General features: G+C 39.1%; 1 protein-coding gene across 1 annotated transcript in view; it reads left to right on the forward strand.

The window, feature by feature from the left end:
• The window catches only part of LOC126158988 (insulin receptor substrate 1), a 220,438-nt gene that overhangs the window by 113,326 nt on the left and 93,093 nt on the right, over positions 1–14,019 (forward strand). The window lies entirely within an intron of this gene.

Here is a 14,019-nt window from a genome sequence, read left to right on the forward strand (position 1 = left end):
GAACAATAAGGTGGAAATTATTAGCTGCAGCAGTATTGTAAATTACTGTTGAAGAAGGTAGTGTCAGGATACCGTTGGGTCAGGCTCATGGAAACCTGGAAGAGAAATATATAATTTAAGAACACAACCTTTATAATTGAGGAGGCAGGTAATACCATGAATACACCATTATATTGTTATATGAGGTCTACACGAAGCCACTTGTACACTAAGATATGCTGCAGATGTGAGGAAGAGATGGATTGGCTGTACATGAAACAGGTACCACACTTGCAGACAGTTGAGTACCAGTGTGGTACTAGGTCTTCTTCCATCTGTACAGGGGGTATCACAAACAAGTATCCTCATGTATCAGCACTACAAAAAGCCTAACATTTCAAACCTGAAGATTGTGATGACAAGTCCTTAATTTTGTGTTGATTTTGTATGGGATATGCAAAATGTGCTGGCAAGCCATTGCATTTCAAACCACGTTTCTTCGCAAATGATCAGTGGCATGTCTTTTAAGAACTCCAGCCTCTGTATTATTAAAAGGCTGAAAAAGTCATCTAATCCAAATTGCAGGTTGCCTTCTAACAGCTTCAAGGGGAAACAAAAATTTGATTTTTCAGATATCATCAAATTATTGACTGGTTTTAAAAATTTAAAATCTTGTCATATTCTGCTCTTTAGAGGTATAATCGTATGTTAAAGGTGAATACTATAAGATGAATACTGAAGTCAGAAACTATGTACAAAGTGTCCAGGGAAGGAGACCATGATTTCAAAATTAAATATCTCGAAAACTCAGATTGATATATAGTATAGCATAAAATTTTTGTTAGAAAGCTGTAAGAATTTTATATAGATTTTTCATAGTAGTTCAAAAATCTGCTAACATATGGCACCATATGCCATAGAGGCTCATACAGTATTAGTGTGTGTAATTAAACTCGTCAACTGCAAGTAGTCTTTGCAATCACATCACAATATTGTCAATGTCCACCACTCACAGCATGGTGGTGGTACAAAGAAATAATGAAATGTGTCATCAAATCACAGGTTGCCGATTCAAGCTCATCCATTGTAATGGGATCGTTCCAGTAGACAGTGTCTTTCAATGTGCCCCATAAAAAGTAGTCACAAAGAGTTAAATCAGGCAGGTATGGAGACCAATCCATCCCCTCACCAGCAAATTTGCAATAATGTGACACAATGTCTCCATTCCCAAAGTTTTCATCCAAAAAGCGAAACACTTCAGTGCAATGTGGTCTGGCCTCATCTTGCATGAACCACTCGCAGCCTGGTCGATCCTCCAATGTTGTTTCAAAACTGCAGTGTAACATTCACTGGTGATTTTTCTTGCATGAAAAAAGGGCCAATAATTCATATGCTGAACACTGCAGCCCAATGTATAACTTTGGGAGGATACAGTGGTTTCACTTCACACAAATGGGGAATTTGGAAACCCCAAAATTGCCAGTTTTGTTTAGTCATGACTCCATTGAGGTGGATGTGTGCTTCATCTGTTAACCAGCTCCAGCCAGCATCAAATCCTTCATTATCAATTGTCATGAGAATCTGGTTCACAAAGTTGGTTCCCTGTTGCACAACCTGTACAGGTATGGCCTGGTGCCTTTGGATTTTGAATGGATGTGTAAGCTCTGTCTCAGTGCTTTCAGTGTGCTGGAACACTTCAGACCAGTCTGTGATGCAGCTCTTCAGACAGATTTCTGTGGATTTTGCTGAATAATTCCAGAGACCATATCAACATTTTCAGGAATAACTACAGTTTGCCTGGGCCCAACATTCCCCATTAGATCATCAGCCACACTGCCTCTCTGTTGGAATTTGGCAAAGAATTTGCAAATGGTTTTTGGAACTTTAAATTGTGTTTTGAAAACTGCACCTTGTCTTGTGTTTGTATCACCTTTCATGTTTCAACTGTGGAACTGATTGCTCTGAGCTGCAGCACTCTATTTATAGGAAATACATATTGCGATCACAACTCCAGCTGTTGGCAGCTTTTCAAATTATTTTGTAACTTCATAAAATTCTTACAGGTTTCACAGTAAGCATAGAGTTTGTTGCATATGTCTGTTAACTTTAGTTTTCCAGACACATAATTTTGAAACCAGGGACTCCTTGATTGGAAATCCTGTGTATGTCTTGTAGCAGCATAATGCACAAATTACTCAGACTATATTTATCCAGTATTTGAGAATGAGATCACGTAGTAACTTTCAAGAAACTGTACAAATAATTTGAAACCTTTTTAAAATTGTCTCTTGCATACACCTCAAACATTTAATTAATTTGTAAAGTAATATGACATTGAAGCTGCTTTATTTATGGGAGATTGCTGCTCTAAAGAATCAAGAGGGGAGGGGTAGCTACTGTTTACAGGAAAATCAGGTACCTTCAATCTGATAGGTTGGGAAAAGGGATCAATCAAACCACAGTCAATGATACGCTTCATACATTAATACTTCAGGTGTACTGAAATTCATGGGAATGTGTGGTATGGAGGTTCATTTCATTCTCAAATAAGGCTGTTTTGAAGTGCACTTTGTTGGTAAAAGGCCTTCATCTCGAAAACTGGGGAAAGTCTATACAATGTTATAGGAAGCAAGTAGAAAAGTCAAAATGTGAAATAAAATATACATGGCCGAGTATGACGTCTGTTGATAGCACAGATGGGTTTGCTGTTCGTGTAGAACATACTAGACAATTTTTGAGGCTGATTATGTCATGTTGTTCAAGCAATGCTTGGGTCATTGCACTCTTTGACTGTGAATTTCTCTTGTTTCCTACAGTGATTTTCCTGCCACAGGGGGGCCGGGGGGGGGGGGGGGGCAACTATATGTAGTGGTATCATGTAATGATGTAATATTGTGGCTCTTTCCATCTTTGAGCCACCCCTAAACCATCTTATGCCATCTAATGACAGTGGTGGGAGGCAGTAGAATTTCAACAGGCCAAGACAGGACACGAAACAATTGTCACACATTGGCAGAAGGGGAAACACAGGAGATGTCAGGTTGCTAAAAGTGCAACACCAAGCTGGCATCCACTGATAGGGCCATACAATGCTTTCTTGCTGTGCATTAATGGCCAGCTGTGCTAGACTATTTCAGCCTCCACCAGTTGGAATAAGCGAGGGCCTGCTCTCAATCACAGCTCTGGAGACTGCAGTTTATCCCATAACAAAGGCTAACAGACTGGTGATATTACCTGCTGCTTCTGCCAGTGCCAAATCACATAAGTAAGAACCCAATGTTGTAACCAAATTGAAGAAGAGTTCAGATTATGTTAATGCAGAACTTCGCAGTCTTGTTATTTGACCCCTAAACATTTTAAATTCAGTTCTTCTGCCCTCAATGATTAAATTTTGCTGCAGTTTCAGTTTTAATGATACGTAACTTGTTCAAATTATTTTTGTTGTGTATTTTACTCTTTTTGCAATTGGCACTGCATCGAATCCATTGTTATTCGTCATGGTGGTAGTATATATTGTGTTTGACTTCTGTGCGGGTGAGTAGTGTCCTCCCAAAATATTGGGCAGATAATTTGGCAAATAATGGGTGCAAGAGCTAGTGTGAGATGAAGAGGTTGACACAGGAGAGGAGTTTGTGGCAGGCCACATCAGACCAGTCAGAAGACTGATGGCTCAAAAAAAGTTAGGGACATTGTATAGGAGGGTATATTCCATAAGCTTATGTTTCCAAAACTTGCTTCTACTCTGAAGGATATGGTTAGTGGACGTGTTAGTGGTGTAAATGACTTTTAATGTACTGAATTCGGTAGTGTGAGTTTGTAGAAAAATCACAAGGCAGTTGTTAACATTACAAATGGCAGCTGTGAAAGGACTTGTATAACTGATTAGTCAAGAGTCCTTGACCAGAATCTGTGGAGAAAATATCTGAAGTTCGAAATACTGAAGGGAAAATCAGGTAGTGAAGGCAGGAAAGGAAAAATTAGATATAGATCAGAGTGAAATAAAGAGGAAGGAAGATTGCGTAATGGAAAGTGGTTGGAGTCAGAATATTGGGGAGTCAAGGAGTGCCAATATTCTGGTCATTGCAGATATAAGACTGGCAGCTTCTTGTCAACACTTACTACCAACAATAGGATCAGTGAATTCCAAGTTGGATTTGAAAACAGGATATCGAGGGTCAAAACTAGAAACCATAAATATGAGATTAGGTGATGTCAAAACAAAAATAAATAGTTTGCAATCACAAATGGGTGTATTCAGATAAGAGGTGAATGCCAGTATGGCCACATTCAAAACAGAAATGAAAACAAAAATAAAGTCAAACATGAATATCTTTCAGACAGAGTTGAAAAAGGTTGATGTGAGTCAGCATTCAGTGCAAGAAGAAATGGGAACCAGGTCTGAAGTAACTGAAACACTGAATACCAAAATGGCTACAGAGAATGAAGCTATCATGAAAGAGATTAAGGAAACAAAAATCAAATGACAGAAGTAGAGAAAAGGATAGAGAATCAAGAGAATAATGTGTTAGAAGTAGTAAAGAAAAACATAGGTGAAATTAAACAAATTAAGGCTGATGCAGACAAGATCAGTGGAATATTCACTAATTTCAAAAATAAAGTAAACAGGAAAGGTGACCAGATTAACTTCAGTAGCATACTAGGTACGACAAAGAACTTGATCCAAAAGGGGATGTTCAACCTATGATATCTATAGAAGAATTTGGCTGGTCATTGACAGGAGGGTGCTCCAAAAACATAAGACTAGTGGAACATTGTCTGGCAGGAGAGACCCAAGAATATGCAATCAAGGTGCCAGAGGGATGCAATAAATTTGGTGAACTCATGATAACATTTAGATCCAAGTACTGGTCCAAGGACAAGAGAGAATCAATAGGATTTAGAAATGCTCCTGAGTGTAGGAGTAACTTCAGATATTCCATGAAGAAATATTGTGAAAGATTGTGTAGGATACTAGAAGACCTCAATCTGTCTAAGATGCCCCTCAAGCAAATGCAGAAACATTTGAGCATTGCCGCAACATATAGCAATTTATTGAGGCATATGAGATAAATTGATGGCTGGCACAGAGTAGATGTTGAGCTCCACAGAGGGTTACATATCAAGGAATGGTCAATCCATTTATGAATATGGGATGCAAACTATGATGATCTATTGTGGTCATGGTACTACAGGAAGAAGTAGGATTGGGTACTATGAAAATGGTAACACATTTTTGGAAAATGGCCAGCTGTCTCAGTAAGGGGTCGCCCCAATGCAGAAACAAAGAGAAGACCTTCTTCGTACCATGGAAACTAAGGATATGGCAGGGTTTACTTAGATAAACGGGCTAAACCTTGTATTCTGACCACAAGGGGAGAAAGATTGCGAAATAATATGTATCGGTATGCATGGGAAAAAGCTAGTAAACATAGATTGAGAAATTCAATGCAGTGTGAAGAAAACTAAGGACAGTTGGGTGTGATAATGTGGAAAGCAGAAATATAAGGGAGCTGGAGGCTCATAGGGCACTCAATATTGTGGACAATGAAGGAAAATTTGCTAAGGTGATAATTTTTCAGAATGGGGTGGGAAATTGTGAGTTATGAAAATTTAATGGAATTTTGGAAAGCTGCATGAGAAGCAAGAGAAAAGAAAGAATAAGAGAAGTAATTCAGGGTTAATGGAGGTAGATAATGCTGAGAAGAGCAATAGTGATAATGTTTCAAATATGGGGAAGTGTGATAGAGAATTGGAAGATGAATTTGACAATAATGTGAGTGAGGAGGAGGTGAGACATGGACCATAAGTTAACAGCAACATTCAGACTAGGAGACCTTTTTGAGGGATGATGAGGGTGATAAAGTAGGTTCAACAGTACACAATTGGAATATGTAGGACAGATGGCAGATAATAGTATGACTGAATCCAACTGCCAGGAAAGAAGCGATGTTAGAGAATTAATGAACCATTAGTCAATAAAGAAAGATGTAAAGGAAGGACGAAAAAAAGAAGCCACCAGATGAGGACATGCATGTAAAATATGAAAATGAAGAATCCAAAGATGAGACAAGAGGTTATAGGACAGGGTTTCTTAAAGGAGGAGAATGGACTGTAAGATTATTCATCAGTAACTAACAGAGAAAAAGTAGTGAATAGGAAGGAATGGAATAGTTCACAAATACAGAATAGGTTAGAAGAAGAGAGAGAGTAAAAGTTAATTGAAAGGAAACTCTTGGAAGAGGCTGTTGATTCAGAAGAAATAATGGTGGGACAACACTGCAACAAAGTGAAGATTACCAACAGTATAGAAAAAGAGTTTGTTTATACCGGAAGTGAAGTACAGGGTCCAGCATGAAACCTCCCGCATTTGACGTAGCTGGCATGCGAGTTGCAGTGAGGGTACTGACGCGGAATGTGTTTTGTCCTCATCTGGTGCCATTTTCAGTGTGTGCCACAGCATGGCTTGGTGAGTTTATGTGTTTGTTGTGGAATTTATTCGTAATGGTGGTTCTGTGATTACTACTCAGCGAGCGTTCTGGAGATGATTCGAACTTGGCCAACATGATCGTATCCCGGATAGAGAAATTATTCAACTCTGGGTGTCAAACTTAAGAAAGACAGGTTCAGCACTGAAAAGAAAACTTACTGGTCGTCCTCAGTCTGCAACAACACTGGAAAATGTAAAATTCCACCTGGTGCTTTGTTTATTTCTTCGGATGAGGCCAATTTCCACTTATCAGGAAATGCAAGCAAACAGAATTTCCGCTACTGGTCGGCAGAAAACCTGTGTGAAATTCATTAGCGACCACTACACAGCCACACAGCCCTCATGTAACAGTTTGGTGTGCCGTTGCTGAATGTTTTGTGTGGGGACCGTAGTTTTTAAAAAAAGATGGTACACGGTAATGGTTCATTCAAACCCTTGTTGTCACAAGCTAAGAGACCTTCCTCCAGCCTAGGCTAAACCAGTTTATTGCAGATCATGAAGATCAAGAAGTGTGGTTCCAGCAAGATGGAGCAACATCCCGCACCTCTCAATGTTCTATGGAAATGTTGCGCGAGTTGGTTCCTGGTCATCTTGTCTCTTTGCAAGGAGACATCGCGTGGTCCTCAAGGTTGTCTGATTTATCACCTTGTGATTTTTTTCTTTGGGGAAACTTAAAAGGCTCTTGTGGGCAAACATCATCCCGCAACACTGCAAGCACTTAAAGAGGTCATTAGCCAAGAAGTGGCAGTTATTCCAAGAGAACTGACAGGAAGATAAATGGAGAACAGAGAACTTTCAGGATAGCAGGAATGAGATTTTCACTCTGCAGCGGAGTGTGCGCTGATATGAAACTTCCTGGCAGATTAAAACTGTGTGCCCGACCGAGACTCGAACTCGGGACCTTTGCCTTTCGCGGGCAAGTGCTCTACCAACTGAGCTACTGAAGCACGACTCACGCCCGGTACTCACAGCTTTACTTCTGCCAGTACCTCGTCTCCTACCTTCCAAACTTTACAGAAGCTCTCCTGCGAACCTTGCAGAACTAGCACTCCTGAAAGAAAGGATATTGCGGAGACATGGCTTAGCCACAGCCTGGGGGATGTTTCCAGAATGAGATTTTCACTCTGCAGCGGAGTGTGCGCTGATATGAAACTTCCTTTCATATCAGCGCACACTCCGCTGCAGAGTGAAAATCTCATTCTGGAAACATCCCCCAGGCTGTGGCTAAGCCATGTCTCCGCAATATCCTTTCTTTCAGGAGTGCTAGTTCTGCAAGGTTCGCAGGAGAGCTTCTGTAAAGTTTGGAAGGTAGGAGACGAGGTACTGGCAGAAGTAAAGCTGTGAGTACCGGGCGTGAGTCGTGCTTCGGTAGCTCAGTTGGTAGAGCACTTGCCCGCGAAAGGCAAAGGTCCCGAGTTCGAGTCTCGGTCGGGCACACAGTTTTAATCTGCCAGGAAGTTTCAACTTTCAGGATAGACTACAGCAATGTGTCAACAATGGAAGACATCATGTAGCAGAGATAAATTTTAAAACCAAATAATCCAAAATGGAAAAGTATGTATTTTTCATAAATAAAAGTAATTTTTCTCTCTCATATTTAGTTTTCCTGTGACAAACTATTAAAATGAGGGAGGTTTTATTGCCAGACCCTGTAGAGGCCATTTCTTAGTCTGTGTATTGAATGGATTAGGGAACAGGAGAAAATGGTGGAAATGTCTGTAACTGGAATCAAGAGAGTGGGAAGGCACTGGCAAATTGAGTAAGCCCATTATGAAAGAAGTATTTGTGGATTTTTATACAGGGTGTTGCAGGAGCAATGATCAGTATTCAGGGATATGATAGGAACAATCATTTGAAACGAAAAAGCCCAGTAAACATGGGCTTTAAAAAGGCATTCCTTAAGAGCTGTGAGCAGTCGTTTATCTTCGGTACTGTGAAACCATCTCTTCTACTGAACAAGTTCTTGCATCTGTTAAGGTACGTGCTTTGGAGCCCCTGTTTACTGAGCATTTTTTCCCTTGTTTTGGTCCATACTACCCCCTTTCAAAATATGGAAACTGAAGAGCTTGCAGTAGATATGTTTTACAATATCCAAGATGAAGTGCTCATGCTCTTCAGGTATGCATTTAGAGCCCATGTTTACTAGACTTTTTTACTTTGAATGATCATTGAGTATTGACCATTCCTCCTAGGACACCCTGTGTAGGGGATGTGTTTGCTTGAGCAAGAAATCCTGGTAGTACTTCTCCTGAGTGTATGTGTGATTTTTGGTATAGATTCCTAAACTAAATACAAAGTAGAAATTAATCGTGAAAATAACTATATTTTAAGGAAAAATGGCAAAGATCCAATTTTGGGGTTGTTAGGTGGCAAAGCTATGCCCATAACATATACTGAACTGGAAGAGGAGTGTGGATCCATGTATAGGGATAAAGCTATGAAACATGGAAGAAAAGATAAAGGAAATGTTGATACCGATTAGTGAGGTTACAGAGAAACAAAGGGAAGAGCTAAAGAATTTAACATGGGAACACAAGCAAGGCAGTCTTTTTCGGTTAAGCTCAAACAAGTTATTGATCATGATAGTAAATTGTAAATAAAACCATTCCATGTAAACTATCTGATTCCACTTGCTAGGAGGTCAGCAGCTGCTTAATAATTCAGGGGAAAATGAGTCAGTTGGGTTATTGAGAGGAGTATATGTGACTACAATAGCCTAGGTTGTGTTGGGGGAAGGATGGATGCCAGAAAGCTGAATACTGTTTTAATGAAAGAGACCAACAGTTATGAGAATATTAATGAGCTGATGCATAAATTCCATGGTGTAAAACACATGACTACTCTGGATTTGACGGTGGGTTATTGGCAGGTACCTTTAACAATCAAAAATAGGAAGTATATAGCATTTCTGTATGGGAGCAAATGCTATAAGTTTATGGTAGTGCCCTTTAGTTTTGACATTTTAGTGTTAGAGTTTACTAGGGCCTTTGATCAAGTTTTGGGAAAGAATTAAGTTCCCACATTATGGTGTACATAGATTATTTATTAATTATCACGAAGACAGGGAAGGAGCATTGCGAAATATTGAGTGTAGTATTTTTAACTTGGAGAAGTAATTGTCTAAGTCTGAGTTTGTGATAAAAAAGTCTTGTTCTTAGGTCATACAGAATCTGCTGAAGGAATCAGCAGAAAATAGGGCGATGTTCAATTCATGCAATTTTGTCAAATAAAGACATTGTTGGAGACTGCGGCTGCTATATGAAATAAATTGTTGATGATTGCAACAACCAGCGACATACATATCCCATACATAGGTCCATAACACACCAAATTGCAAACCTATTTAAAAAGAAGAATATTAATATCAGCTTCTCTACTTATAGTAAATTACACCAAAAAAGTGATTCATGATAAAAATCTTTCCAAGGCCCTCTACAGTAAAACATGAATATACAAACTCCAATGTGATTTGTGCCCAAAATTCTACATTGGTCAGATAGGCGGAAGTTTTGAGGTTAGGTACAAAGAGCACCTTGATCCCTTAAGGCTGGGAAACTTAAACAGATCTGCATTTGCAGCCCACATTGCAGAAGAAAACCATTCAGTGAAAAACATTGAAAACAACATGAAAATATTATCAGAAAATGGCACACTATGGATATATCAGCCAGAACATACTTATAATGCTCCATAATAAATAATAATTGCACACCTATCTGCAGATCAAGTAACTAATATTATAATATTTTATGTGTCTGCAATAGTCAGTATTATTTATGGCACTAAATACTAATAAATTGTAATGTATTATCATCATCATCATCATCAATGTTCAAATAGCAGATAAGGACTTCACACACTTCTTGTCCCCATTTGTTTCTCTGTTGTTATATAAAATAATTTTGTAGTACTATAATTCACAAAATCCCATGTATTTATTGTTTCTGTGTGCAATTAATGCCCTAGACTTAATGCAAAACGCATTGTCAATCTAACATAAAAGTAATTGACACTTTCCATCCTAGAAAATGTAATATCTTTGTATCATTGCATTGCAGCATCTTTGACACTCATGTACCTCGTAAAGTGTGTATTTGTTTTTGTATGTTGTGAATCAAAACATTTGGTGCACATTGAAAGTTCATTTCGTGTCTGAACAAAATTGGTTTGCACTGCAGTGCAACATTTTTGACTGTGAAAATACAAACATACATGAAAATGTATTTCATTGCAAGAAAACTGCAAGCAAAAATGCACCAGGTGGACATTTTATGTAAGTTGCATTCCAACAGAAATATGTAACATACCAATTTGGTCACACATTTATAACTGTGAATTATTGTTTGTGCTAGGGTAGCTCACAGGTAACCCATGTATAATTTGTTTTGATGAAAGCATGAAAAAACCGTCTGATGAAAAGTTCAAAACCGGTAACGGTAATTTTTAAATAAAGTAACCTAAAACCAATTTGTTGCTGGTTGCCATACACCATCAACAATTTATTTCAGTGTTAGATTGTCACCCAGTCAGAATAAAAAGTGGTGCAAGTTATTTGTAGGATTATGTGTGGGTGCTATTGGAAATTTGTGTCAAACTAAGCATTTAATGACATATGTTTCTTAGAACCCTTAAAAAGGGTTATTACATGTGTCTGGAATGACAAATCCCTTTCAGTAGTCAGACATTTATAGAGTGAATTATCTAAGGAAAATATTAAGTCCTTGTAACCTCAGGCTACCATTCTGTGTGGCCATTAACATTAGCAGTTATAGCGATGGGATTATGGCGTTGGGATGGACAAATTGGCCCAAAACGGAGTAAAAGAAATGTACAAAACCTTAGTTTTCACCAGTGTGAATTCAGCAGAATATGAGCATAACTATGAGGTGGAATCCAAAATTTTTGGAACTGGTGCTGCTGTCTGGAAAGTAGGAATAGTAGATCTTTGCACCGCTAGGTGGTGAGAGCTGCATATCTGATGAGTCAGTGTGCGGAGTGGTATTCAGCTGGGAGGGTGTGTTTTGTGTCAACAGTGATTTCTGTAATACTCTGTGTTTGGTATGTGGCGATTTTACGATGGATCTGCGAACAGAACAGCGCGTGTGTATCAAATTTTGTGCGAATCTCGGGAAGAGTGTTACGGAGACCCTTGCAATGATTCATCAAGTGTTTGGGGGACAGAGCATGAGCTGTACACGTGTGTTTGAGTGGCATATTCGCTTCAGGGCCGGCTGTAGACGTCGAAGATGATGCTTACACTGGAACGCCCGCTAGCTGCACAACACCAGACATTGTTGCCCAACTTCAACAATGGATCGACGTCGAACCATTCAAAACCTTGCGGATGAAGCGGTATTGGTTATGGGACATGTCAAAGAATGTTGACTGATGAATTGGACATGCATCGTGTCGCAGCAAAATTTGCGCCAAGGATCTTGACTGCCGATCAGAAGGCACAGCGTGTTGAACTTTGCGCGGACCTTCGTCAGACCGCATCTGATGATCCAACCTTCTTGACACGGGTTACAACCGGCGACGAGAGCTGGATTTACGTTTATGGCCCAGAGACAAAGCAACAATCGTTCCAGTGAAAGAGCCCCGACTCTCCAACACCAGAAAAGCGAGACAGGTGAAGAGCAATGAGAAGAGCATGGTCATCGTTTTCTTTGATACCAAAGGAATTATGCACAAAGAATTCGTCCCACCCAATCGAACAGTGAATTCCGCGTACTACTGTGACGTTTTGCGATGGCCCTAACTTTGGCATCAAGGGAACCGGCTGCTGCATTACGACAACGTGCCCTGTCACACATCCTTGCTCACCAGGACCTTTTTGGCAAAAAACAACATGGCGATTGTACCACACCTACCGTACTCACCAGTTTTGGCACCTTGCATCTTCGCGCTATCAACAAAACTGAAAAAGTTGAAAGGCTGTCGGTTTGATGCTCAAGAGAGGATCAAGAAGTATCGCTGGTGGTGATAAACAGCCTTAAAGAACAGGATTTGCAGAAAATGTTTGACCAGTGGCAGAATTCAGCAGATGGCAGCACCAGTCCTGAAAATTTTGGATAGCACCTCGTATAGCATCTAAGAGTGCAAAGCACTGGCCGCTATCTAGGGTTTCCAGAAATTTCGTCTGGAGACAGGAGACTACTGTGTACACTGCCCACAAAGCACTCTTTTTTTTTTTTTTTTTTAGAGGGATATAGGTTGATGCACATGAGATTTTCCTGATGGGCACTATTTCTGCAACAGTTCAGGATGAGAGTGGGCTACCTCTCGGGAAAGGACAATAAAGTGCCCATTTGGCAATTGGTATGGAAGATGATGGTGACCTGGGATTTAGTGAAGATTATCTGAAGCTATTTTATAGCAAGGATGTAGTGGGTAGAAAAAAAATTGGAAGAGGTATTTGAAATTTAATTAGGAAACGGAATAAGGCTGAGATCTATAAATTAGTGAAAATAGACCTGGGGAAGAAGGAAAGTTTTAAATTTCATAAGTTTTATAAAATAAATAAGAAGGCATTATTTCATAGGAGAGATGAAAACTAGAATCAGTGGTTAGTATGTTAGCCTAAGAAATACACTGAAGACATCATTGATGACTTTCATTTACGATATGGTCCCATGGGTCTAAAGAAATATGTTATCAAACTGCAAGAATGTGTACATTTTTACAATACAATACATTTGATGCAAGGATGCGTAAGGTCATGTGATTGGTGTCAAAATGTAAAGGTGAATAATCAAATCAGTCGACAATCTATGCAAAGTATACAACCACATGATTTTCTCAAAATTCTGGTGGTACATTTGCGTGAGCCATTATCAAAGTCAGTAAGTGTATTTTTATATATTCTGGTAATAGAGGACATAGTTTCCAAGTTTATTGTGTCCATTGAAAAAGTGAAAAAGTTCCATAGTGTTTACGAAATTTGAGAATAAATATTTCCAGAAGTATGGAAAACTGAAAAGAGTACTGTCAGATACAGGGCCTCAGTACATGTCTTATGTATGGATGGAAGGTATGTGAAACCTCATCATTTCATCCGACCACTTATCACATTAAGTGGTGTGTGAGGGAAATGATATCATGCTGGACTTAATCTAGTAACAAACATAGTAATTTGGCCAATGAAATACAAGATGTACTTAATAATGTACTGCATGAGAGCACATCCAAAAGAAATAATAATGTACACTAGAAACCTAAATTTTGTAGAAAAATTAGTGTTCTTTTCACGAGGACTTGACTAATGAAGACAAAAAAAGGCTGTTTAGGAAGAATATGAAGAAAAACATTAGAATATGTAAAGAAAAACATGGTCGAAGGATTAAAGGTGATTTGGTCCTATTGGCAACTCATGAAAAGTCCAAGAAAATAAATTTGGGGATATCTTAAGTACTTTGATAACTACGAGGGCCCAATGCAGGGTGGCGATTCTTCTGGAAAACCTGGAGTTATCAGAGAATTACATTGCACCTGAAAAAAATCAGGGAAATTTCAGTGAATTTCAGGAATTTTGTAAAATCTCGGAGAATTTTGTG

Source organism: Schistocerca cancellata, chromosome 2 (assembly GCF_023864275.1).
Source record: "Schistocerca cancellata isolate TAMUIC-IGC-003103 chromosome 2, iqSchCanc2.1, whole genome shotgun sequence".
Classification (NCBI taxonomy): domain Eukaryota; kingdom Metazoa; phylum Arthropoda; class Insecta; order Orthoptera; family Acrididae; genus Schistocerca; species Schistocerca cancellata.